The sequence below is a fragment of the Dendropsophus ebraccatus genome, chromosome 5 (genome assembly GCF_027789765.1).
Source record: "Dendropsophus ebraccatus isolate aDenEbr1 chromosome 5, aDenEbr1.pat, whole genome shotgun sequence".
Taxonomy (NCBI): Eukaryota; Metazoa; Chordata; class Amphibia; order Anura; family Hylidae; genus Dendropsophus; species Dendropsophus ebraccatus.
This window is the reverse complement of record NC_091458.1, coordinates 24,697,649-24,725,373: the sequence shown is the minus strand read 5'-3', so window position 1 is coordinate 24,725,373 and position 27,725 is coordinate 24,697,649. Positions and strand designations below refer to the sequence as shown.

The 27,725-nt window shown below is 46.8% G+C and overlaps 1 protein-coding gene across 1 annotated transcript in view; it reads right to left on the bottom strand.

Moving 5' to 3' along the window:
- Window positions 1-27,725, bottom strand: part of ME3 (malic enzyme 3) — a 128,537-nt gene that overhangs the window by 52,570 nt on the left and 48,242 nt on the right. The window lies entirely within an intron of this gene.

Here is a 27,725-nt window from a genome sequence, read left to right as displayed (position 1 = left end):
CGGGAGATAAAACAGTCTCCAGCCGTCCCATAATAAAGCATTGTCTTCATGGTTACATAATGGGACTCGGTAAACTATATTTTTTTTTTCCACTAGATTTTATGTACAATAAAATGAGGGCATTGGCGTAAAGGAAATGTCTCGGCCTGGGAAACTTTTTTTTTTTCACCCTATTGGGAAATTCTAACACTTTTGTCGCATAAGCCAAGAAGGCTCCCCATGGGCGATGACTGCCATTATAGTCATAAGAAGATATATATATTAGGAAGTGCTCATGTCATACATTACTGATGGACGGCTTAAATGTGACGCAAAAAAGCTTATACAGAGTTCCTATAAAGCAGAGTCTATATAAAGTTCCATAGAGTTCCATAAAGCCTGTACAGCGTTCCCATAAAGCAAAGCCTATATGGCATTCCCATAAAGCAAAGCCTATTCAGCGTCCCCATAAAGCAAAGCCTATACAGCATTCCCATAAAGCAAAGCCTATTCAGCGTCCCCATAAAGCAAAGCCTATACAGCATTCCCATAAAGCAAAGCCTTTTCAGCGTTCCCATAAAGCAAAACCTATAGAGTTCTCATAAAGGGAAACCTATACATCATTCCCATGAAGCAAAACCTATACAGTGTTATCATAAAGGGAAATCTTTACAGCATTCCTATAAAGCAAAGCTTTTACAGCGTTCCCATAAAGCGAAGCTTTTACAGCATTCCCATAAAGCAAAACATATACAGCGTTCCCATAAAACAAAACCTATACCACATTTCCATAAAGCAAAACAAATACAGCAGTTCCTATAAAGTAAGGCCTATAGCGTTCCTATAAAGCAAAGCCTATACAGCAAGAGTAGGGAACCTTAGTATTTCCATAAAGCAAAGCCTATACAGAGTTCCTCAGTTTAGGAACTGCATCGCTTACTTTGGATGTGTCTGGTCCTGCATTACACGGAGGGGCTGCCTCCCCTCTACGGCAATAGTTACCCTTTCACTAAAGATTCTCTATAGGTCAATATGGCCAAGAAGGGACACCTGAACAAAGGCCTCGCTAACAAGTGCTCAGGTTATAGGAAGCGTCTAAGCAGGCTAGGTAATGTAGGCCAATGTCATCCTCAGCTACCAGGCAGGCTGCCATAACACATACTTTTTTCCTACATTAACCATTCTTGCATAAAAAAAAAACCCACAAGAACACCCCCAATTCTGTAAGTCTCCTGCTGAGGCACAATGGAGCTACATAAAGAGACATCAAATCAATGGAACACAAACAAAAATTACCATCAAATTTTGTTTTAAGAAAAAAAAAGTTAATTTTTGAGACAAGCACAACGGAAACCAATTTTCCGAATGATTGTACATATTTACAGCATAAGAACAAAAAGCAGTGAGCGGGCGGCCAGCACACCAAAATTACTGCCTTTTAGTTGTCATTTCAATTAACATCTTGGGACAGCTATATAAAGTCTACTATTACTGCACCGGGAAACTACCAGAAGCTTAAAGGGGTATTCCTATGTAAGTTTGTTATGAAGATAGGTGTTAACATATCTATTAGTCAGTGGCGCCGCAATGATGAGGCGACCTGAGTCTGCCTCAGGCGGCGCCACCAGCTGTTATCATGGGGGCGGCATTCAGTGGCGTAGCTACCACGGTCGCAGGCGGTCGCCGCCGCGACCGGGCCGTTACTGTACTGCCACTGTACTGCTCCCATCCCGCTCCTTCTTGTGACTGCAAGCAATGTTTTGCCTGCGATCACAAGAGGAGGCTGGGACGGCCCCCGGCTGACTTGCGGGGCTGGGAGCATCTTGACGGCAAAAAAACAGGTCCCGCGGAGCTCCGCACCCTTTGCTGGAAGCCCCGCCCCCAGCCACGGTAAGCCCGCCAGCGCGCGTGACAAGTAGACTAGAGGAACCATTCAGGTGAGTAAAGATTTTTTTGTTTTAAAGGGCATGATGGGGGTGTAGTGGTATGGTGGTGGAACAAGAGGATGATGGGGGTGTAGTGGTATGGTGGTGGAACAAGAGGATGATGGTGGTGTAGTGGTATGGTGGTGGAACAAGAGGATGATGGGGGTGTAGTGGTATGATGGTGGAACAAGAGGATGATGGGGGGTGTAGTGGTATGGTGGTGGAACAAGAGGATGATGGGAGGTATAGTGGTATGATGATGGAACAAGAGGATGATGGGGGGTGTAATGGTATGATGATGAAGGAACAAGAGGATGATGGGGGTGTAGTGGTATGATGGTGGAACAAGAGGATGATGGGGGGTATAGTGTTATGATGATGGAACAAGAGGATGATGGGGGGTGTAATGGTATGATGATGGGACAAGAGGATGATGAGGGTGTAGTGGTATGATAATGGAACAAGAGGATGATGAGGGGTGTAGTGGTATGGTGGTGGAACAAGAGGATGATGGGGGTGTAGTGGTATGATGGAACAAGAGGATGATGGGGGTGTAGTGGTATGGTGGTGGAACAAGAGGATGATGGGGGTGTAGTGGTATGATGGTGGAACAAGAGGATGATGGGGGGTGTAGTGGTATGATGGAACAAGAGGATGATGGGGGTGTAGTGGTATGATGGAACAAGAGGATGATGGGGGGTGTAGTGGTATGATGGTGGAACAAAAGGATGATGGGGGGTGTAGTGGTATGATGGTGGAACAAAAGGATGATGGGGGGTGTAGTGGTATGATGGTGGAACAAGAGGATGATGGGGGTGTAGTGGTATGATGGTGGAACAAGAGGATGATGGGGGGTGTAGTGGTATGATGGTGGAACAAGAGGATGATGGGGGGTGTAATGGTATGATGGTGGAACAAGAGGATGATGGGGGGTGTAGTGGTATGGTGGTGGAACAAGAGGATGATGGGGGTGTAGTGGTATGATGATGATGGAACAAGAGGATGATGGGGGGTGTAGTGGTATGATGATGATGGAACAAGAGGATGATGGGGGGTGTAGTGGTATGATGATGATGATGGAACAAGAGGATGATGGGGGGTGTAGTGGTATGATGATGATGATGGAACAAGAGGATGATGGGGGTGTAGTGGTATGATGGAACAAGAGGATGATGGGGGGTGTAGTGGTATGGTGGTGGAACAAGAGGATGATGGGGGGTGTAGTGGTATGATGATGATGGAACAAGAGGATGATGGGGGGTGTAGTGGTATGATGATGATGGAACAAGAGGATGATGGGGTGTAGTGGTATGATGGTGGAACAAGAGGATGATGGGGGGTGTAGTGGTATGATGGAACAAGAGGATGATGGGGGTGTAGTGGTATGATGGAACAAGACGATGATGGGGGGTGTAGTGGTATGATGGAACAAGAGGATGATGGGGGGTGTAGTGGTATGATGATGATGATGGAACAAGAGGATGATGGGGGTGTAGTGGTATGATGATGGAACAAGAGGATGATGGGGGTGTAGTGGTATGATGGAACAAGAGATTGATGGGGGTGTAGTGGTATGATGAAGGAACAAGAGGATGATGGGGGGTATAGTGGTATGGTGGTGGAACAAGAGGATGATGGGGGGTGTAGTGGTATGATGATGATGGAACAAGAGGATGATGGGGGGTGTAGTGGTATGATGATGATGATGGAACAAGAGGATGATGGGGGTGTAGTGGTATGATGATGGAACAAGAGGATGATGGGGGTGTAGTGGTATGATGATGGAACAAGAGGATGATGGGGGGTGTAGTGGTATGATGATGGAACAAGAGGATGATGGGGGTGTAGTGGTATGATGATGGGGGGTGTAGTGGTATGATGATGGAACAAGAGGATGATGGGGGGTGTAGTGGTATGATGATGGAACAAGAGATTGATGGGGGTGTAGTGGTATGATGAAGGAACAAGAGGATGATGGGGGGTGTAGTGGTATGATGATGGAACAAGAGGATGATGGGGGGTGTAGTGGTATGATGATGGAACAAGAGGATGATGGGGGTGTAGTGGTATGATGATGAGGGGTGTAGTGGTATGATGATGGAACAAGAGGATGATGGGGGGTGTAGTGGTATGATGATGGAACAAGAGGATGATGGGGGGTGTAGTGGTATGATGATGGAACAAGAGGATGATGGGGGTGTAGTGGTATGATAATTAAGGAACAAGAGGATGATAAAGGGTGTAGTGGTATGATGATTAAGGAACAAGAGGATGATGAAGGGTGTAGTGGTATGATGATGAAAGGGCAGGAGTATGAAGGGGGTGGTAGTATTATGATGGAGGTGTTTGTAGTATGATTATGAAAGGGCAGGAGGATGAAAGGGGTAGTAGTATGATGATGGAGGGGCAGGAGGATGAAAGGGGTAGTAGTATGGTGATAAAGGGGCAGGAGGAGGGGACAACATGGGGGGCATCTGTAAGGGGATAACATGGGGGGCATCTATAAGAGGGACAACACAGGGGGCCATCTATAAGGGGGAAACATTGGGGGCCATCTATAAGGTGGACTACATGGGGGGGTGTATACAATAGGGCATGCACAGAGAGGGGCATGTACTTTAAGGGGGGGTCACATAGTGTCAGGGCTACCTACTAAATGAGGGTGTAAAGGGGACAGTACAGATGTGCAGTTTTTAGAGAGATGATGGTGTCAGTGTGAGGAGCCTAATATGTCTGTCTGGCAGATTCTGTGGATTCGTGGCCCAGAGAAGTTCTCAAAATCGCCCACAACAGATGGAGAAGATGAAAAGGGAAGAACTCCGATCAGAGAAGACGTCCCCTGTGAGTCACTTGATATAACTGCACTGTAATGTATATGGTGTATAGATCCTGTGTACAGTGCGTCCACCTCTATATGACTGTATGAAGTGATATTGGTCTATGTACAGAGGATTATATTCAGTAGCAGCGGTGGTGTTAGTCACTATGAGGTGGTATTATTTGTTACTTGTTATCTGGTACTGTGTTTTATTGGATTTAGTATACTGGATTTGGTCAGTAACAATATGGTGGTGATGGTTGTGGTGTGGCGGTAATATTTCCCCTTGTGTACTGGTAATATTGGCAATATTGGTCTCAGTAAACAGGATTTGTTTAGTAACAGTATGGCGGTGATAATATTTCCTGTATACTGGTATTATTGGTAATATCAGTCTTGAGATATATATATATATATATATATATATATATATATATACCAATAGCATCGAGAAAGGGGGGGCCCAAGTTGACCTCTTGCACCAGGGCCCAAGAGACATTAGCTACGCCCCTAGGGGCGGCATTCAGTGGCAGATTATAATATGGGCGGTTCGGGCGGCCGCCCACATTATAATCCGCCACTGATTGTACCATGTACCGGAGTCCCCCCGCGCCCGGACAGCATCTGTAATTAGATGCTGGGAGTGGGGGAGACTGTATTCATAAGCGCCGCGCTGTAATGAATCAGCCACGCGGTGCTGTTACTACAGCGCGGCGCTTATGAATACAGTCTCCCCCGCTCCCAGCATCTAATTACAGATGCTGTCCGGGCGCGGGGGTCTCCGGTACCGGCATTCCACGGAACGTGGGAATGCAGCCTTTAGTCCCCCGGCTGATGTGTGGCTGCCGGAGGTGTCCAATCCTGTCTCTGGCAGCGCGCGCATCAGAGAGCTCCCTGTGCACTGGAAGTCACAGCCACAGGCGCACGGGGAGCTCTCTAATGCCCGCGCTCCCGGGGACAGGACGGGACACCCCGGGCAGCCGCACATCAGCCGGGACCAGACCAGAGAGGCTCGAAGGGGGAACGGATGGCAGGTGAGTTGTGTGCTGTTTTTTGTTTTTGTTTTATCTGCTGTGCAGGGGGGGGACCATATATAAGGGAGAGGGGAGAGGGGAGAGGGGGACCATATATAAGGGAGAGGGAAGAGGGGGACTATCTATAAGGGGGGGGGGAGAGGCGAGAGGGGGACCATCTATAAGGGAGGGGAAAGAGGGGGACCATCTATAAGGGAGGGGGAGAGGGGGACCATCTATAAGGGAGGGGGAGAGGGGGACCATCTATAAGGGGGGGGGGAGAGGGGGACCATCTATAAGGGGGGGGGGGGAGAGGGGGACCATCTATAAGGGAGGGGGAGAGGGGGACCATCTATAAGGGAGGGGGAGAGGGGGACCATCTATAAGGGGGGGGAAAGAGGGGGACCATCTATAAGGGAGGGGGAGAGGGGGACCATCTATAAGGGAGGGGGAGAGGGGGACCATCTATAAGGGAGGGGGAGAGGGGGACCATCTATAAGGGGGGGGGGGAGAGGGGGACCATCTATAAGGGAGAGGGGACCATCTATAAGGGGGGGAAGAGGGCAGCAGTTGGGGGGGGGGGGGCAGTAGTGGATTATAATGTGGGCGGATTGACCAGGGGGGGGCGTCATCCTATAATTCGCCTCGGGCAGCAGAGAGGCTAGAATCACCCCTGCTATTAGTGAAGGTCTGATCGCTGGGACTATTACCAATCCTGATAATGGGGCCAAAATTTCCTTGGAATAAATGGTTAGTGGGTCCGAAGCTCCTTTCATTCTCTATAGGACCCACTAAATGTTTGATGGTCCCCTGAAGAAAGAATAGAGTGCTGCCCACTCCCAGCCCCCTAAAACCATTCACTCCTGAGCTCAGTTTCCCCTAGTTAGCCAGAGTGATTGGGGGGGCACTAAAAAGGGGCGGAACTACTGCCATAGCAACTGCTACAGGGCCCACCACATTAGGAGGCCTGGTGGACCACTCCTGCAAAAAACTGGGCCCCCTGAACCGTCATCATTTACCACACCCGGTGGCCAAGCAAGTTTTTAGGGTGCTGCTAATGTCCCTTTAACTGCAAGTGCTCCCGATGAGCACTTACAGTTAATCTTTAAAGGTTATTACTACGACTTCCGGTTCCGGCGCGGTCATGTAAAGACGCACGCCGGAGGAGCTTCCGGGGTGAGGCGGCACTGACCCTTACAAAACGGCCGCAGGCGGCGACAGACCAGCCCGAGGAGACGGGACAGCGGGCGAGCAGCAGGGGGACCAGCAGATGGAGCGTTACCTGCTCCGCAGCACACAGAAACAGCCCCAGACGCCGGGCCGCATGGCGGCAGAGGAATCCAAGATGGCGCCGCAGGAGGAGGAGAACACTGCCACAGGAGGTCCCCAGCAGGCAAGTGAAGGCTGGCGAGACCCAGAACCGGGGCAGCGGCACCACACTAGCAGCTCGGCGGGACCGGCACAGCCCCCCAATAGTACAGGTGGAGTGTGGGGAAGGGAAGCCGGCCGGGACTCGCAGCAAACCGGCACAAAGGAGGGGGACACAGTACCCGGGGCCGGCGGCCATGCGCTCCCTATGGGAGAGCCCCAGCCTGCAAAGACAATATCAGGGGGTCTCTGCCAGAATCAAGCTCCCCCAGACAGTCCTGCATCTTTATCCCAGACCCCAATACAGGGAACTATGCCACAGAGCTATGCCCAGGCCCAGCTGCTGGGATATACTGGGGAAACAGGCAGTGCTGCCAGCAATGCTAATGCCTGCTCACAGGGAGGACTATCACCCGCCATTGACTATAAGCTATTGGCAGCAGCAGTTACACAGCACATACTCCCGAATATGCAGAGGATAATAGAGGATGCTTTTAAAACCTCTCTGTCCCAGATACGCAAGGAAGTTACTGACCACGCTACCAGAATTGAGGTGGTGGAACAGCGTGTTTCTGCTCTGGAAGATGAAAACGACTTCCTCCGCTCTCGTGTACGCCAGCTATACGACGTCACCGAGGTTATGGAGGACAAAATAGATGACCTGGAAAATCGTTCCAGAAGAAACAATCTACGCATCATAGGGATACCAGAGAAAATTGGTACAGCTGACCTGCAATCATTCTGTGAGCGGGACATACCAAAAACCCTCGGCCTGCCCCATGCGTGTAGGATTGAAAGGGTACACAGAATTGGCATGCCCCCCAGCATCCGCGAAAATACGCGGGACGTGATGACAGCGAGGCCTCGTCCAGTTATATTCCGGCTGTTAGACTTCAACGATAAAACGGCCATCCTGCGAGCCTACAGGAAGAGGTCCCAACCCCTGGAAGTACAGGGCATGCGCCTCATGATCTTTGAGGACTACTCTGCAGAAGTCACAAAACGGCGCAGAGCTTTCAGCAACGTTTGTACAGCTTTATTCAAGGCGAAAAAGAAGTTTCAGCTGCAATATCCGGCCACTTTGCGCATTTTTCATAATGATGGCTCAATGTCCACCTACAAGTCACCTAAGTTGGCGGAAGAAGCTTTCAGGAGAAATGAACCCTTCAGTGGATCACAGCCGTCCAGCCAGCGGTCACAGGGCCGCCCCGCCCAGAGTACAGTATGCCGGCCGGAACAGTCTTCACCCAAAGAGCAGCGCAGGCGCATGCGACGTACCAGACGCGCCAGAAGTTACTCCAGATCTCCCTCTCCCGACTGAGATGGTCGACAGCGAGGCTGTAATCCTGCTGCATGAGGGACAGTAGCAAGTATTTTGCACACACCTGCTTAAATGGTTATGGTTATCTTTTCTCTTTTACCACTTTCCTTCCTGACATAGATATGGGCCTGCTGATGTCTTGGTCCTCGGGGCGTGACTTTTTGTATACTTATGCAGTGGCGCCCCCACGGGAGCCCGTTGCATGACTGAAAAAAGAGAAGTCTCACACTCGAGGATGGAGAGGCAGTCTCATGCTATCAGACCCTCTCACGAGATGAAAAATCACTTTTGTTTGGTTATGTTTTGTTGTTGTTTTTATGTACACAGAGATTCACGCAGGAGGCAGATGGTATATGGTAGAGGGGTCACATGGTTCTATGTTCTTGTCTCTCTTTCAGTGCAATCGGGGGGAGGGGGGAGGGGGAAACGTAAGCATGAGCCTACACAGGTCGGGGGTCATGGGGTGCTTATTACTGACGGCACTCTATCTGAGGCGGTCCTCTTACTACACTTTATCCTTGCATTCTATCTTTGTCTAGACTTATCATGGTTAGGCTCGTAACATGGAATGTAAAGGGGCTAAGGTCACCCAATAAACGGGTGCAACTGCTCCGCTTTCTGAAGAAACACCGTCCCGACATAGTAATGATGCAGGAAACCCACCTAGAGGCGGAGGACATGAATAGAATGCAACGATTCTGGGTGGGCGGCGTCTATGGGTCCCCATCAGTGAATGGTAAGGCGGGAGTGATCACGCTGATTCATAGGTCCTTCCAATTTAAACTAGTATCGCATACACATGATGCCGAGGGAAGGGTCTCGCACCTGATCATAGACCACCAGGGGGACCAATATAGCATCTTTAACATATACGCCCCCAATGGGGACAATATAACTTTTTTTGCAGGACTGGCAGATAGACTAAATTCAGATGCCACACAATGGAAAGTAGTGGGAGGGGATTTTAACACTGTCCTCGATCCAAGGGAGGATAGGAAGGGGCCCTCAACGAACCCTAACCCTACGTCATTCCGGTCTAGAGATAAAGTGCTGCCGGGCTTCCTGGAACAGACAGGGCTAGAGGACGCATGGCGCCTCACACATCCAGCTGATAGGGATTTCACCCACTTCTCACACCCCCACCAGTCATGGTCTAGAATAGACTACATGTTGACTAACCCAATTCTCAGCCGTAGGATAGAATCGGTGAAACATGGAGACCTGGTCATCACGGACCATTCACCGGTTGTATTGACCCTCTTCCCATCCTGCCCGACGGGTAATGAGTTTATCTGGCGGTTTCCCTCCTATATGACGGAGGATGAAACGTTTGTTGAGCTTCTGAGGGGGTGGTGGACTGAGTTCAACTACTATAACGCGGAACACAAATCCACTCCTCAACTATTCTGGGAAACCAGTAAGGTCGTCCTTAGAGGTAAATTGATAGCTCATGTCACATCAATGAAAAAAAAAACCGCCACCCAATATAAAAAGGCGAGTGATCGCCTTAGAGGCGCTTACACGGCCTACCTGGGGGACTCGTCTGACTCCAACAGGGAGGCCTGGCAGACAGCAAAGGCTGATTACGAGTTATGGCTGGACAGGAGGGATAGGATATATCGTACCCAGGGCGAGGTGGAATTTTTCCGCCACGGTAATAAGGCGGGCAAACTATTGGCTAGACTTGCGAAAGGAAGACACCCCCCGGCTCATGTACTAGCGCTGAGAGACCAACAGGGGACCCTGCACGCTGCCCCGACCCAAATCAATAAAATTCTGGGGGATTATTACACGTCACTCTACTCTACTCCCCCTTCAGAGACGGGTAGCTTGTCCACTTTCCTAGCGGATTTATCACTTCCCTCCCTCTCTGTGGAGCAACAGGAAGTGCTAAACGCAGAAATCACTGAGGAGGAAGTACGTGGGGCTATAAAGGCCTCCTCAAATGGCAAGGCTCCCGGACCTGACGGGTTTACAGGGGAATTTTTTAAAACATTAACAGACCAGATAGTGCCTAGCCTCACTACACACTTTAATTCCATGTTCACCACAGGAAATATCCCGGCAGGAGCAAAAATGGCGTACATAAAAGTTCTCCCTAAACCGGGTAAAGACCCCACAGACCCGGGATCATACCGCCCAATCTCGCTAATAAACTATGACATTAAATTATTGACCAAAATATTGGCGGATAGACTAGCCAATTACATGCCTGACTTGGTGGGGGAGGCGCAGGTGGGTTTTATTAGAAATAGATCGGCAGTCACTAATATTAGAAAAGTGCTGGTAGTCTTGGACAGGATCCGACACCGCCCTCAGCCAACCGACAACCCTGCTTTATTATCTCTAGACGCGGAGAAAGCGTTTGACAATGTTCGCTGGGATTGGCTGTGGGCGGTGTTAGACAAATTCTCCATTGGAGGGCGCTTTCAGACATTTTTGGGGGGCCTGTACACTGCTCCGGTGGCGAGGGTCCATACTCCAGGGCTCTTATCAGCCCCAATTCCATTAGGAAGAGGCACCCGACAGGGATGCCCACTATCCCCTTTATTGTTCGACTTGACCATAGAGCCTCTAGCCAAATATCTAGAAACATCGAACTTGTTTGAGGGCATACAGGTGGGGGACAGAGCAGTTAAAACGACCCTCTTTGCGGATGACCTCCTAATTTTTCTTAATAACCCCCATGTTAGCCTGCCCGCACTATTTTCTTTCCTGACTGATTACGGTAAACTTTCAGGATATAAAATAAATTTTACTAAGAGCGAGCTCCTCCCTCTAGGTCCTTCTCCCCCCCCTTGGGTACATGTAAATAGGCCACCCCCTATGCAAGTAGCAAAGACACATATCACTTATCTAGGGATCAAGGTGGGGAAAACACCGGATTCTCTGTACTCCTTAAATTACCCCCCATTATTGAATAAAATTTATGCGGAACTGCGTAAGTGGGCACAGCTACCGATCACCTTTATGGGGCGCTGCCACCTGGTGAAGATGGTCAGTTTTGCACGGTTGTTGTACCCACTTCAAACTCTACCCCTGCTTATAAAACACACTGACATAAATAAACTTCGCCAGTCTTTCACTAAATTCATATGGGCGGGTAAGCGCCCAAGAATAGCCTTCCAGAAACTAGCCCTGGGCAAATTGGATGGGGGACTCAACTTCCCAAATGTTAGGGGATATAATATAGTTTGTCTTCTCCGTCACGTTATTGACTGGTTACATGGGTCCTCATACCATTCTAATTTCCCTCTAGAGTCAGCGCTCCTTCAGCCGTGGAACCCGGTAGCACTTCTCCACACCTCCCACTCCCGAATGCCGGCGCAACTTAAGAGCTTTACCATTCTGAGAGATACAGTGATGGCATGGAGGGAGATACGAAAGATATTTAAACTTCCTTTTCTCTTGTCCAAAAGGATGCCTCTCTTTGGACATCCAGAACCTCCTTGGGGAAGCTCTCCAGGATGGGCGGTGCAATGGATGGCCAGGGGAGTCACCCAGGCGGGCCATTTGATTAACCCTGTGGATAGGCAATGGTTTACCCCATCAGAAATCTTGTCCAAATTTGATATTCCCCGGTCTCACTTCCTCTATGTTCAGCAGGTATATGCCTTCTGCTCTACCAGATTGCGGAACTTGGGGGAAGAGGCCCAAAACCATACTCTGGATGGCATCATGGGAGCCGCTCCTGGAAAGACTTCCATCTCAGTATTGTATAATGCCCTTAGAGATTCTTTCCTAAAAATTGACAAGGCAGCCCTGTTCCCATCCTGGGTTAGATGGACGTCTGACCAACAAATCCAGGAACAAATCTTGCAAGGGTGGCAAAAGGTCAGAAAATGTATAATAAACGAAAGATGGAGAGAAACTTATTTCAAATTGGCACATAATGCACTCTACGGTTTTAACATACTCCCCTCTCCGCAATTTCCTGATAGAATCACAGCCTGTCCAAAATGTGACCAACCCCTCACTAACCTGTGGCACGGGGTGTGGAGCTGTACGCACACCCAAACATACTGGAGGGCTATAGCTGCCTATGTTCACTCACACTGGGAGATAGAGATATCACACTCCCCCCAGGCCTTTCTCTTCCATCAGTTACGTCCCCCGGAGGACGACACTGTGGTAAAGATACCTGACATAGTACATATAGTCATACACGTAGCATTGAGGTGTTTGTTCCAGGAGTGGCTTTCAGGTAAGACTCCAGATGTCCCTATGGTAATATCCCAGCTAAAACGACTCTTCGGCATAGATAGAGTCTATGCAGAAAGGCACAAGCATTCAGGGATTAAGGGGTTTTTTGATCGCTGGCGCTCCTTTCTGGAATCCCATCACACAGCTCAGGAGATACATGACATAATGTACCCCTTCAGACTTACTGAGTGGTATTGTCGGCATGATCTGGCAGGAACTCTGGGGTGCCTGCGTATTTAGCAGCCACTTCAGGGAAGACCTGGTCACAATGGGTCTCCTCAGATGTCCTTGTGCCTCAGAAACAGGGTGGGTGATGGGACAGGGGAAGCAAGGGGGGGGGAGGAGTCTGTCGAACTAAGGGTGATGTGGTCAAGATTTGGAGGATTATCACATCCAGACACGGATGTGAATTAAATTAAGTTGCTTTGCGTTATCCTGTGACATGTCGGATACCTCTGTCTCCTCACCATGTATTACTGCCTGTATCTTGAATATGTTACATTTCACTGTTGGTTCTTTCCCTCTCTCCAATTGTTTCGAGAGATGGGGTGTTTGTAAGTCTGTATGTAAATCAAAATTCTGAAAATTGAATAAAAATGTATTTAAAAAAAAAAAAAGGTTATTACTACACTTGACAGTTGTGGTCAATCGGGGGGGGGGGCAATCAAAAGTTTGTTATGAAGCAAAGCCATTTTCAGTTAAAGGGGTTGTCCAGCGAAAATCATTTTCTTTTAAATCAACTGGTGTCAGAAAGTTATATAGATTTGTAATTTAATTCTATTAAAAAATCTCGTCTTCCCATACTTATTAGCTTCTGTAAGTCCTGCAGGAAACGTTTTATTAACAGTCTGCTCTCTGCTGACATCTCTGGCCGAGACAGGAACTGTCCAGAGCAGGAGAGGTTTTCTATGGGGATTCATAGAAAACCAAGGCAGAGTTCCTGTCTCGGCCAGAGATGTCAGCAGAGAGCACTGTGTCAGACTGCAAATAAAACATTTCCTGCATGACATACAGCAGCGAATAAGTATGGGAAGACATGAGATTTTTTTAATAGAAGTAAATTACAAATCTATATAACTTTCTGACACCAGTTGATTTGAAAGAAAAAGATTTTCACTGGACAACCCCTTTAATCATTGATCATCATGCAGGAGAGATGAAGTACTACATGGTACAAAGCAGACTCTGTCATGAAAGGAATGGTTGAATATGGGGGTTCCTTCAGCCATAGACCTACTCTTTGGCTTATTGGTGGTTGTCCCGAACAAGGGAACCTGGATTCCTCTGGGATATCTATCTATCTGCCCGTGGTGCCGGCTGGGTTTTAGTATGGCATTTTTGGTTTGGTCCTGTGACATTGGGGTTGCAGGACCATTCCATGGCCTCCCTTCCCTGCATGTGCATACTTTGCGGAGTTGGCGGTCGCTGACCAAAACAGTGTGAAGTTAGCGTAGGTATCCAGGTGAACCAGGGTACCTGCACGTGGCAATTTGGTTTGATCAAATTATATACCAACATCCTGGCGTTGGTTTTTAAAATAGGCCTAGCGGCATTAGAATCAGACATAGGTGGGATGTGAAGCCGCTCCTTTCTCTCCATGTCGTATTTTACAGTGATTGATAAATTAGTGATGAGGGAGCTTGCCAACCCCGAACACTGGGCATTTGATTCTTGGTGCCTGAAGAAGTTGGATAAAGCCCTAGGGCTACATCAAACTTCACCAGCCACCGGAAGTCAAATGCTGAGTGTCCGTGTTCAGTAGAACCTTAACATTCGGCAAGTTTGCTCACCGATATTAATAATAGCTCAGAGAAGAGTCTCCTATAGACACTTTACATGTTCTGGATGTACAGTCCAAGAAAACATCACTTCTCAAATTTAATGAGGAAACATTGACCAAAGCTTTATTATTAATGGAGTCCTCCAGGAACAAACATGACAATGCCCCCTGGGAAGCAGCACACGAGATGTGTGTGATTGAACGCCTCTCAGACATATAGTTCATGTGTGTTATAAAGAAAAGAAGGGGTTTGCTCGTTCTTCATGACAATCGCGAAGGTCAGTGGCAGTTCTCATACTTTTCTGGTTACAAAATGCACAGTTGAAAGGCTCCTTCTTCCCCTACGATCACAAAGATCCTTTGTTGAACATTTGCTTGACGTTCTGCACATTCTCTTCTCTGATCTACTGCTAGAATAATATTTAAAGGGATTACTTTTACTCTAAACATCTTCAAGGGGGGTCAATGTGAGGAACTGTAGATTACTCGGCTATCAGGGGAAAAAAAACTAAAACTGCGGTTCTAGGAAACGTATGAAGCTAATTTAAACAGATATTAAATCATGATGAAATATGTGCCTTTACGTGAATGTCTATTCTTCAACACCATAGTGTTTATTTTATAATTTTTTTTTCCCTTTGAAACTAGAACATTGCACGGTCCTTGGCTGACAACTGTATTAGAGTCCCTCTGCTTTAAAGGGGTTATCCAGCGCTACAAAAACATGGCCACTTTCCCCCTACTGTTGTCTCCAGTTTGGGTGGGGTTTTGAAACACAGTTCTATTGACATAAATGGAGCTTAATTGCAAACCGCACCTGAACTGGAGACAACAGTAGGGGGAAAAGTGGCCATGTTTTTGTAGCGCTGGATAACCCCTTTAACCTTTCTTGTGAACGTGTCGGGAGATGTCAGGCAATGTGTTAGCCACTAATGGTTGAGAATGTGCTACAGCTCATAGCCAGACCTTTGTACAACGATAACCACCAGTCTCTAAAAACCTTGTCTCAGACACTCTTTGAAAGGAGTAGTCCGGCATTTAAAAAAAGTTATCCCTAATGCTGCCAAAAAGTTATATGTGTATATCTAGTAACGGATATGGCTCCCTCCCCCCCTTTTTTTCCCCAAATATACTTACTGGTGAAAGTCAGTATATTTTGATCGTTGGCCCGTTAACCTGGACCGCCGCCATCTTGTCGGTGACTTATTGCCACAAGTCACAGGCTGGGAGTGGTCTTTTCTTGACCCGGGCAATACACCAGTCCCGTTCTCTGAGGAGCTGGAAGGACGGCACTCCCCCACTAAGATATTGGCCAAAACATCATCCAACAACCTGCCAAGTGCCTTCTTTAGTTTGGGTTATCATCTCTTCGTCATGTAGGGAGGGCCTAGTTAGCCTGATGATTGGTAGACTACATCTCCCTTTAGCAAGGATTACAGCTAGAGGGAGTGACAAGGAGGACTGGGGACACTCACGGAACGATTATAGTTCATACACTCGCTCCAACGACCGCTTGGTAACAATAATCGCTTCGTGGAATTGGTGTCAACGAGCGAACGACAAAGGCGAAGTTATATTGTCATTCAAAATTGTTCTTCAGCATGTCGAAAAAAAATCGTTGGTCAGTTTGTAAAATTAGAAACCTTTCAGTCGTTCGTAAAAAGGTTTTAAAAAAGTAGGTGTGTTGTATGGTCATGATCACCCCGGCAAACGTTTTAAATAACCATGTAACGACCGCAAAATAATCGTTACACTACATATATTGTTCACGTTCCCACGTGTGTTATCGTTCGCTAAAAATAAAATCATTTAGTGATTGTTAACGAGCGGTCGTTGGAGCGAGTTTATGAACGATAATCGTTCCGTGGAATAGGGCCTTTAGTTACCAAACAGGAAAGGAAGTGACCTGGAGAGCGGGATGCAAAGCGGGACTATGGTGAAAATGGAGGCCATCACACGTTGCACTATAACGATATGTACGCATACAAACCTACTGTTTCAGAATCATGGACCCACCTCTATGACATCCACAAATCATAATAAAGCATATGGAAATGGGGTGCATATACGGTCAACCTTTAGAACGGATGTGCAAAAATACTGCGGAGACACCATCACATTACTCATCAATGAGCTAGCCAGATCTTCTACCGGGAAGGAACAACCAAGCCAAGGGGGGGGTCTACAGTCAAGGAAACCACTTTCCAACAAGCCACAGTCATGAATGTCAGGACTTGGGAAATTCCCAAGCAAGGCATCCATCCACAGAGCACGGTTTTTGGGATATCTGCCCCTCATCAGTGTTGAGCAGGATTCTGGCTAATGGGAGCAAAGCCTAGTAAGTGCATTCAAAGAAATGATGGTTGACAGCTCGGGGAGATCAGCCAAAACACAGGAGAGACACCATCAAGTGCTTCTCAACATCCTACATTCACAGAGTAGAGAAAAACGGGATGGTGTCTCTGCAGTATTTTGGTTGATCTCCCCGAGGTCAACCCTCTTTCCTTTGAACCCTTAGAACAGGGCTGCAATGTGTATCACAGTGTTGCCCTGCTCTTGACGGTGCCATACACGTTCAGCAAGGCCCATATACTCATCATGAACAGAAAAAAAAAGTTTACGTAAAAAACTTCCTAGTACAGACCTATGAGTCTGCATAGTTACAGTCTGTGCAATCAGATAGGATCAGACTACACGGGGTGTATATGTAGTCTGTAACCATGGAGACGCATAGCAGTTGCCGACAAAAAGGTTAAGTTTTTCTCAAAAAATTGCCCTTTTTCACATGCATTGGGCAATATGTACACATTTATTTTATTCTGTGGAATATTCTCCCTAGCGGTGAGGGACAGGTCACCAGTCTTTTGTGCCCCTGCCTGTCTATCTACCACTAGCTGAACATTTCTCACACCAATAAATATTATCCCCCAATGAATATCCTTGTTTTTGTTGCATCGTGTGAGGTTTATTTAAGGGAGGACATAGCCGTGGGCAACGCCGTGTATACTGTCTGTATATCTGAATGTGTCATTCTCTGGTGTGTCATCAGAACATTATCAGCGCAGGATAAACACCGCAGCGCCGGCAGACGATTTTATTAACCAAAGCAAATAACTTGAATGAAATCACAAGGACCTAAAGCGCCAGCTTGATATAAAAACATATGTAATCCCTCAAAGAATAATGGGACAAGCCAACATAACGTATGGGAAACACATGGGTTGTCAGGGATATAAAACACAATATTTTTATACGATGATTCGTATAGAGATGCGTAACCTGCTTGTGACTAATCACTAGTTATAGGGGTTGTCCCACTTAAAGGGATTATCCAAGCTTAGACAGCACCCCTCTGTCCTCAGTTTGGGTGCGGTATTGCTGCTCATTTCCATTGCAGTGAATGGATCTGAATTGTAATACCACACACAACCCGAGGACAGGGCTGGCACTGTTTTTGCAAGAAAGTAGCTATATTTTTCTATTCCTGGATAACCCCTTTAAACTGTCCCATCTTGTTAAAGGGGTTATCCCATGGAAAAAAAAAAAAAACAAAAAAAAAAACGAAAGCTTTGGAATAATACTCATCACTATCCATGTGAAAATAGTGTAATTTTGGTGTACTTTCTTCCCTTTTAAAGAGGTTATCCAGCACTTTAAAAACATGGCCACTTTTGCCCCACTCTTGTCTCTAGGTCAGGTGCGGTTTGCAATTAAGCTTCATTTACATCAATGGAATGGAGTTTCAAACCCCATCCAATCTGCAGACAAGAGTGGTGCAAAATTGGCCATGTTTTGTAGCACTGGATAACCCCTTTAAGCCTATTTCTTACCCCTTTAGGCCTATTTCTGTGACCAGGAAGCTGCTGTGAGTCCAAAGTCTGGCTCTTCGTATCATACCAGTGCCCCATTGGTCCTCATTGACCTAATAGGGTCCATCAGGTTTCCTGCATGGTGCCCAACAACCACCAACCGAAGAGACACTACCACCAATTTTTTTTGCCAATGTCAAATGACAGACGATGCTATGCAGACGAAGTAGGAACATGTCATGTTCTTTTTTCCGTAAAAAAATTTAAAGGAGAAGTCTGGCAAAACTTTTTATTAAAGTATTGTATTGCCCCCCAAAAGTTATACAAATTACTAATATACACTTTTTACGGGAAACGCTTAAAGTGCTTTTTTCCCTGCACTTACTACTGCATCAAGGCTTCACTTCCTGGATAACACGGTGATGTCACTTCCTGGATAAAAGGGTGATGTCACTTCCCGGATAAAAGGGTGATGTCACTTCCTGGATAAAAGGGTGATGTCACAACCCGACTCCCAGAGCTGTGCGGGCTGTGGCTGCTGGAGAGAATGATGGCAGGGGGACACTGAGGGACACAGGGCACTGGAGGGACACAGAGCATCCCTCTGCCATCATCCTCTCCAGCAGCCACAGCCCGCACAGCTCTGGGAGTCGAGTCGTGACATCACCATGTTATCCAGGAAGTGGCATCACCATGTTATCCAGGAAGTGACATCACCATGTTATCCAGGAAGTGACATCACCATGTTATCCAGGAAGTGAAGCTTTGATGCAGTAGTAAGTGCAGGGAAAAAAGCACTTTATAAGCATTTCCCATAAGTAGTGTATATTGGTAATTTGTATAACTTTTGGGGGGCAATACAATACTTTAATAAAACTTTTCGCCGGAAATTAAGTTTGATAGAGCTCACCGGGCCTTAAAGCCCAAACCTACAACCGGTGCTCCGAGGGATGTAATCTGCTGCCTACATGACTACACGCTGAAGGAAAGTATTATGGCCAAAGCCCGTTCGCTTCGGGACCTGGACTTTGACGGGGCCCAAATACAACTCTTTCCTGACCTCTCTTGGATCACCCTACAGAAGCGCCGGATCTTGAGGCCACTGCTGTCTATTCTCCGGGATCATGACACGCCGTATAGATGGAACTTTCCTTTTGGCCTCACGGCTAGAAGGGGTGGACGTTCCGTGATGCTCCGCACCTTAGCTGATTTACCTGCGTTTTGTGATGCTCTAGATCTGCCCATCCCGAAAATCTCTGATTGGACTGTTGCTCCCCCGCCTCCCCCCCCCACCTCCAGTCTGGCAGTCCTCTAGCCAGAAGAGGCGCCGCCCCCGCTCTGAGGGTTCTCGCTCCCCTCCTGATCCCGTGAGCTGAGAGGGCCTACCAAGTGGCTCCGGATCCGTTTTCCCTTCCTGTTTCCTACCTTCTAAATTTGGGGTTTTATTTGTTTATGTTCTGGGTCTCAGCATACTGTTATGTTTTTCTTTTTACATTGCTGTGTGGTAGTGTACTGCTCATCTCACATGTATGTTCCAATGTTCTCTGTTCTTTTTTGGTGGCTCCTTCGCTCCTCGTGGGGCTGCCAGCTGACAACCTTGGAGTTGTTTTGGCATAGTTCTTGCCTCGTTGCGGGCCACTTGGGCCTGTGTCTTGGGCCTTGTGCCCTTTTTCCTGTTAGACTCTGCATTTGTTTTGTGTTATTTGATGTTCCATGTGCGTCTCCCTTCTGTCCTTCCCTTCCCTCCCTCCCCCTTTCTAGGATCTTACGTCAGCAGGAGATGTTCCGGAGACTATTCCCATCGAGATGCCAGAACTGGGTGAGTGGCTGCATTAGCATGGTTGCTACACCCTACCGTTACAATGGTTAATGTGTGTCCCTTAATGTAAAAGGCCTCAATTCCAATGTTAAGAGACGTTGCTGACATTGCCTTCCTCCAGGAGACACACTTTGATCAGGATGCCACTTTTAGATTTACCCGTCACTCCTTCCCCACTGTCATCTCTGCCTCCAGAGGCAATAAGACGGCTGGAGTGGCTATTTTATTTTCTCAAGCATGCCCCATTCAGGTCTCCTCCTCCTTTGCGGACCCGGGGGGGAGATTTGTCATTGTAGATGGGACTCTCCAAGGCCGGCAATTTATTTTCTGTAATATCTATGCCCCTAATCGATCTCAAATACCCTTTCTCCGTAGAGTTTTAAATAGACTGTCAAAGTATCCCCCGGCTCCTAGAATCTTGGGTGGGGACTTTAACTTGCCCTTCTCGGAGCGGATGGACAGACATTCTGTACAGGGCCGACATACTCCGGTAGATCAAGCTAAACTTTCAACGGAGTTCCGCAAGCTTATACGTGCTCATAAGCTGTATGACCTATGGCGACTCGATCACCCTACGGAGAGGGGGTACACCTTCTTTTCTCACCCCCATAAATTACATTCCCGCATAGACTTACTTCTTTGGCAACATACCTACGGTCCGACTTCTGCAGAGTGCAGCCCTTGACCCTATTTCTTGGTCGGACCACGGCCCTGTAATAGTGCAACTTAAAGCTCTTCTATCCCCTACTAGGCAGTGTCATTGGCGCTTAAATGACACTACTGAAAAACCAAATTACACGCGACTCCGTCAAGTCGAGTATTTCTAACTACTTCTTAGAAAATGGGGGTTCGGTTTCTTCAGAAGGGGTTCTGTGGGAAGCCCATAAGGCCGTAGTTAGGGGCCATTGTATAGCGGTCAGCTCCCGTCAGAAGAAGGATTCTTTGCTAGCGATTCAGAATGCCAAATCCTCCATTGTCTCCCTGGAGCGCCTTCTAGCCCGGCGCCCCTCCCTGGGGGTTCTGCGAAGGCTTGCGGCAGCGCGCGCCAGACTTAAAGAGCTTTCACTACATAAAGTAGAGAAACTCCTTATGTACTCTAAACAACGCTTTTATGAGAAGGGAAATAAGGCCCACACCCTTCTAGCACGGATGCTAAATGATCGCGCGGCTGCCCAATCTCCGCAGGTCCTCAGGGACTCTGCAGGGACCCTGAGATACCATCCTTCTGACATCTCCTCTATTTTCCTCCAATACTATTCTAAACTCTATTCTCTTCCGTCTTCCTTACCCTCGGATCCCGAGGCCCGTGCCCGTTGTCTCTCGGAGTTCCTTGTTGAGTGTGGCCTTCCGTCTTTGACTGCTGAGGCACTTGAGGAACTAAATGCTCCGATCACAGCGGAAGAACTTACAGATGTTCTTAAATCCCTCCCAAAGGGGCGGGCCCCTGGACCAGATGGGTTCTCTTACCTCTACTACAAAACTTTCTCCTCAGAACTCTCCCCTAAAATACTTTCACTGTTCAATTCCTTCCTACAGGGCTCTCCTATCCCTACTTCCATGTCTCATTCTTTCATCACTCTTATCCCCAAACCTGGCAAAGACACCATGGACTGTGCAAATTATAGGCCCATAGCCCTCCTGAACTCTGATTATAAAATATTCACCAAAATATTGGCCACTAGATTGGGCTATTGGCTGCCCTCCCTTATTAACGCGGACCAGGTGGGCTTTGTACCGGGGAGGCAGGGTGGGGACAACACGAGGAGAGCCATTGACCTTATTGATGTGATTAACCAGCAGGAGGAAAGTGCTCTCATGTTGAGCCTCGACGCCGAAAAAGCGTTTGACCGCCTTGGGTGGTCCTTTATGTTCGAGACCTTGAAGTGCTTTGGCTTCACTGGCTCTTTCATGACAGCGATACAAGCATTGTACTCACGCCCCACGGCAGCACTCAAATTTCCCCATATGATGTCTGAGACCTTCCCTCTTTCGAATGGTACCCGCCAGGGATGCCCTTTGTCCCCTTTACTTTTTGTTTTATGCATAGAGCCCCTGGCGGCTGCGATCCGAAATTGTCCTGACATTAGAGGGTTCTCGGTAAGAGGGAAAGAATTTAAAATTATGTTGTTTGCAGACGATGTTCTCCTCACCCTGTCTCACCCGCTCACTTCCTTGCCAAATCTTCGAGCGTTACTAACTAATTATGGCCGCTTATCGGGATACAAGGTTAATACCTCTAAGTCAGAGGCTATGCCCTTAAATTTGTCTGGGCCTCTGGTCACCCAGCTTAGCTCCAACTTTAAATTTAAGTGGACTCTGTCCTCCATTAAATACTTAGGTGTCCGCCTCACCCCCAACTATTCCACACTGTATTCTGCCAACTACCCCACACTTTTTCGGGAAGTACGGGCTCTTATGTCCAAGTGGACCGCACACTATATTTCTTTGGTCGGAAGGGTGGCGGCCGTGAAGATGACTATCTTGCCAAAACTTCTGTATCATTTTGAAACACTTCCAGTCCGTATCCCCCTTTGCGAACTTAGAAGCCTTCAAAGGGCTATATTTAAGTTTATTTGGGCCTCTAAGAGACACCGTATACCCAGCTCTGTCATGATGAGTAGCAGATTCCAAGGGGGTCTGGCGGTCCCAAATCTCCTCCATTATTACTGGGCCTCCCACTTACGCCAAATCCAGGCGTGGTCCAGATATTTGGCTTACAAGAAATGGACAGAAATAGAAAAGATATGGCTGGCCCCATATCACCCTAACTCCTTTTTATGGCACTCCACGCCACCCAGTTTCTCTCATCTTTCCCTATTGGGCCCTATACGTTTCACTCTCCATATTTGGTCTTCTTGTAATGCCAGGTTTGGGTTGACCTCCCCAGCTTCCCCCCTAAACTCCGTCTTACTTTTCCCTGATTTTCTTCCAGGTCTCCAATCTCAAACTGTAAGGCTTTGGGGTTCGAAGAACCTCTTCCAATTTGCTGACATTGTCGACCCCCTGATTCACACTCTCTTTCCATTTGCCAAGCTTATGGACAAGCACGCCCTCCCATCATCAGAGAGTTTCACTTACCTCCAGCTTCGTCATTTCATGGTGTCTCGCCTGGGGTCCCTTACGGTCTCTAAGCCGTCTGCTTTCGAGCAACTAGTCAGAAGGGGGACTTCGACCTCTGGTCTTATCTCCGATATCTATCGCATTCTGGGTTCGCCCGCTGGGGATGTTCAGGTGAGACACTCATATATGACTAGGTGGGAGTCCCTGCTGGGACGGACGCTGTCTCCGGAATGTTGGACTGTCATTTGGGATCGGGCTGCTACTTCCTCGATATGTACCACGTATAAAGAGTCCCATTACAAGGTGATGATGTTTTGGTACCACACACCAGAGCTGCTCCATAAGCTTAATGCCTCAGTCTCCCCACTATGCTGGAGGTGTACCAGAGAGCTGGGCTCCCAATTTCATATTTTCTGGGAGTGTGAGCTTGTGCGGCCCTTCTGGACTGAGGTCTGTGCTATATCATCAGCGGTCCTAGGAATGAATATCCCCTGTGAGCCAAGCCTCTGTTTGCTCAACTTATTCCCTAAGACCCTCCGTAAAAAGCAAGCCAAGTTACTACTGGTCTTACTAACGGCTGCAAAGTCTTTGATCGCTAAATGCTGGAAGCAGACCCCCCCCCCCCCCCTCTATCCAACACTTCCGGGCGAGGATTAGGGAGCTACGCTCCCTGGAGCGCCTTACGGCATCTTTAAACAATAAAATGGAGGCCTTTGACCAGGTTTGGGCTCCTTGGGATTCCTACAGCTCTCCTTCAGCATCCACCAGCGGTATATCCTAGATCCCCCTCTCTTCCCCTACCTTTCTTGCCCACTGTTTCCCCCTTCCCCTTTCAATGTTATGTCTTTGTTTGTCCTATGTCCTTGAAAAAGGCTGGATTGCTAAGTAGTTCCTTTTTTCTTTTTACCTTGGAACTTCCTTAGGCAACTATTAACGTTATATGTTCCAATTAGGCTCTAGGGGACCGGTAATGGTATTAAAAAATGTATATCTCTCCTTCGTTCAGGTACTCTAGTTGGACTCTGTTAAGTGCCTTTTATGTTCGGTCCTACTACAATGGTTCCATGGAAATCTTTATGACCTATCTAGTCTGTCAGACTGTTTGTATATTTTGTTGAAAAATTAATAAAAATTTACAATTATAAAAAAAAACTTTTCGCCGGACTCCTCCTTTAATATTGTAAAATGATCGTGGATTGTTTTTGCCCAAAGCATCCCCTATGCCTATTGGCACTATCATTAAAGTTATAATTGGCAAAAACAAATAGGGTGAGGATAAGTGGAGAAGTGTGCTGAGCAGAGACGACACAGAAGGCCGTCACCCAGCTCTGATTCTTCACCGCACACAAAGATTAATTATGGGAAGCGCCAGGGAGCAAGAATGTGTGCCAAGTAGATCAGCGGCAGCCAGGACCTTATTAGTCCCGAATCATCTGAAGACCATGAGCGAGATGGTAACAGGCGCCCCCTGCTCGGATCAATCGGCCTCTGCTCTGTGAAATGGCTGCACACTGAGGTACATTTACCGCAGAAGTCACCCACGCACATGACACATATGACAGTATACTGTAACTATATTAGATTCGTGCCTTTGTGTCAATCTGGTGTCTTTGATATGGAAGAAAGCTCCAACAAGAGTACAGAGAACCTATAATCTCCAGGGTCTTATTAGATGGGCAGACCCATGCCAGATATGAGCGCTGATCTAGGTCAGGGTCTGTGTAAAGAGTCTTTACATGGATCAATAACTGCACTAAGGATGGTTGTCTTGCCACCATACACTTTAGATAATCGACAGGATAGGCTAATATTTGTCTAATGTGTATGGCCAGCTTAAAGCAAGATGGAAGGAAATTTTAAAATAAGAAAATAAAACGTTAAACATTCAATTGATTTATTTATTTATTTAAAAGGAGTTGTCCAGGCTTACAAAAACCACAGCTAATTTCTTGCAAAAACAGCGCTACCCCTGTCCTCAGGTTGTGTGTGGTATTACAATTCAGCTCCATTCACTTTAATGGAACAGAGCTACAAACCCCAGACCCAAAATAAGGGAAAAAAAGTGATGCAGTTTCTGTAAGAGCGCCCATGTTATTCTAAACCTAGACAATCCCTTTAATTATAGTAACCTTTAAAAAAACAATGTAGGTGAATATCCACTAGTGTCTGGAATTAAAGGGTTGTCATGATCACATGTGATTTATTAGAGTATTTGTATACTATAGATGAGGGGTTCATCCACTTGGGATCTCTCGTATTGAAGCAGAATAGATAGCTGCTATGGTGGACTCAAGTTAACTACAGACAGTATTAGAAACTCAATGACCGCCATGTAATACCACATTTCGCCTGCAGTGGCCGCTGCAGGGAAATATCTCTCAGACAGACACAGATTGCGCAAAGCTGCAAATTCTGCCCATAAAAGCACTAAATAAATGTAAAAAAAATTACTTAAAATGCGAATATCGCCATTAAAGACAACCCAAGTTGTTCTTTACAAGGTCACCTGGGATTGTTATTTTCCCACCAGTGGGGGGAGCTTTATTGTGTTCATAGTCCATATCACATCTATGTAAGAAGTAGAAGATAGTATATGGCTGACATGATTAAAAATTTAGAAAAATCATGGCGACATCAGCTACTACTTGGACTGGAGTGTTCCTTTAAATGTCGAAATATGGACAAAATCCACCAATCTAAAGACCAAAAACACTCTGATCTGAAAGTCCTATTCAGCATAGTGGAAGTCCTAATCGTATGACCTTATCTGAACCCAGTTTACTGCTCTGAACACAAGATCAAGAAGTCGGCCATGGTAGGAAGTCCAGGCCCATGACCGTTTCCTTCCCACGAGGACACAACACATCACGCCTTTACATGTATGTTTCTTATAGAAGACTTGGCACGGACTCTGGCGATGGAATTCAGATAAAAGGAGATGTTGTGGCCGTCACCTGAACTTCATCATCAAGTTCATCTAGAATAATCACCTCAATCCTTTGTCATGTGGAAGTCCAGGATGGAGCGGGTAATAAGGAGAAGGAAATGACAGGGTGGGATTCCCCGTCTCTGTGGAGACCATGAAAACATTAAAACCTGACACTATAGTGAAATATACAATGAAGATCCCACCAGGGTATTTCCTGAACAGTAAATTCTTCTGAAGGTTTTGTGGATTTTTCCATTCGCTGATTTATATGGATATAATAGGGAAGATTTATCAAACATGGTGTAAAGTGAAACTGGCTCAGTTGCCCCTAGCAACCAATCAGCTTCCACCTTTCATTTTCCAAAGAGTCTGTGAGGAATGAAAGGTGGAATCTGATTGGTTGCTAGAGGCAACTGAGCCAGTTTCACTTTACTCCATGTTTGATAAATCTCCCTCATTGTGTCCTGACTGTTTCATAGCTTCATTATTGCCTATAGATCATACAATGGATTCAAATTACAAGGACCATTATTGGGATGTGTAGGTGGATGGAAATCATGGCCATTCTGGTAACCTATGATGCTATGATACTAGAGAGTTGTGGGCATGCTTTGTGCAGGGACAATAATTAGGATGCCTAAGAGCTCTATTACACGGGACGATTATCGTGCGAAAAATCGTTAAATCGTTTGAATTTAAACGATAATCGTTCTGTCTAATTGCAGGCAACGATCGAAAAATAGTTCGTATGTTGTTGATCTTTGATTTAGATCTGAACCTAAAATGATCGTTAATCGTTCGCTTTAATTCCACATTCGTTCGCTCAAGTTTCAAATTTTTTCACTAATCGTTCCGTGTAATTGCACGTTGTTCGTTGTTTTGCTGGGATCAGAAGGAGTAAACGATCATAGTAACCATCGCAATAACGATCATAGTAACAATCGAAACTAATGATTATCGTTCTGTGTAATATGGTTAACGATTTCAAGTTAACTATAAACAAAATCTCATTTGCGATTGTTTGTCGTTAATCGTTAAAAGTTGCTCCGTGTAATAGGACCCTAAGGGGATGGCATTCATGGCAGTCTAAATAGATAGATAGATAGATAGATAGATAGATAGATAGATAGATAATGGCCATTCTGGCTATGACAGTAGTAAGTTGTGGGCATGCTTTGTGCAGGGACCATTATTGGCATGTCTAGATGGATGGCAATCATGGCCATTCTAGTATGCTATGATCATGACTATAGTATCAATCCACCAGGTAAAAAGGTATTAGGTAAGTGGAAGGGAGACACCGGGGAGTGAGAAATACCTTCCCTGTTCCCACACTGACCATAGAAACCTGCAGTCTGGATATCACTAGAGAGTTGTGAGCATGCTCTGTGACCTGTGTCAAGATTTTCTTATTTACACACCATGATCAGTGAACAAAGCTAAGAAAGTCTGCAGCGGAGGTTTAATAAATGACATCCATGGAGGTTTTCCATAGCTCTTCATCTTGGCTCCGTGCCTGCATACACTGTCAGAGCCATAATGGCCATTTATTCTCCAGCCTCCTGCATGGAATGTAAACTATGCTGGATAAATATTCCCTCACCTGCATATTCCTGCAGGTGTCCGCCATCTCTGACTACAGGAACACTGGCTGTACTGTTTGTACCGTATGTATGGCTTGGATAGGAATCAATAAAACAT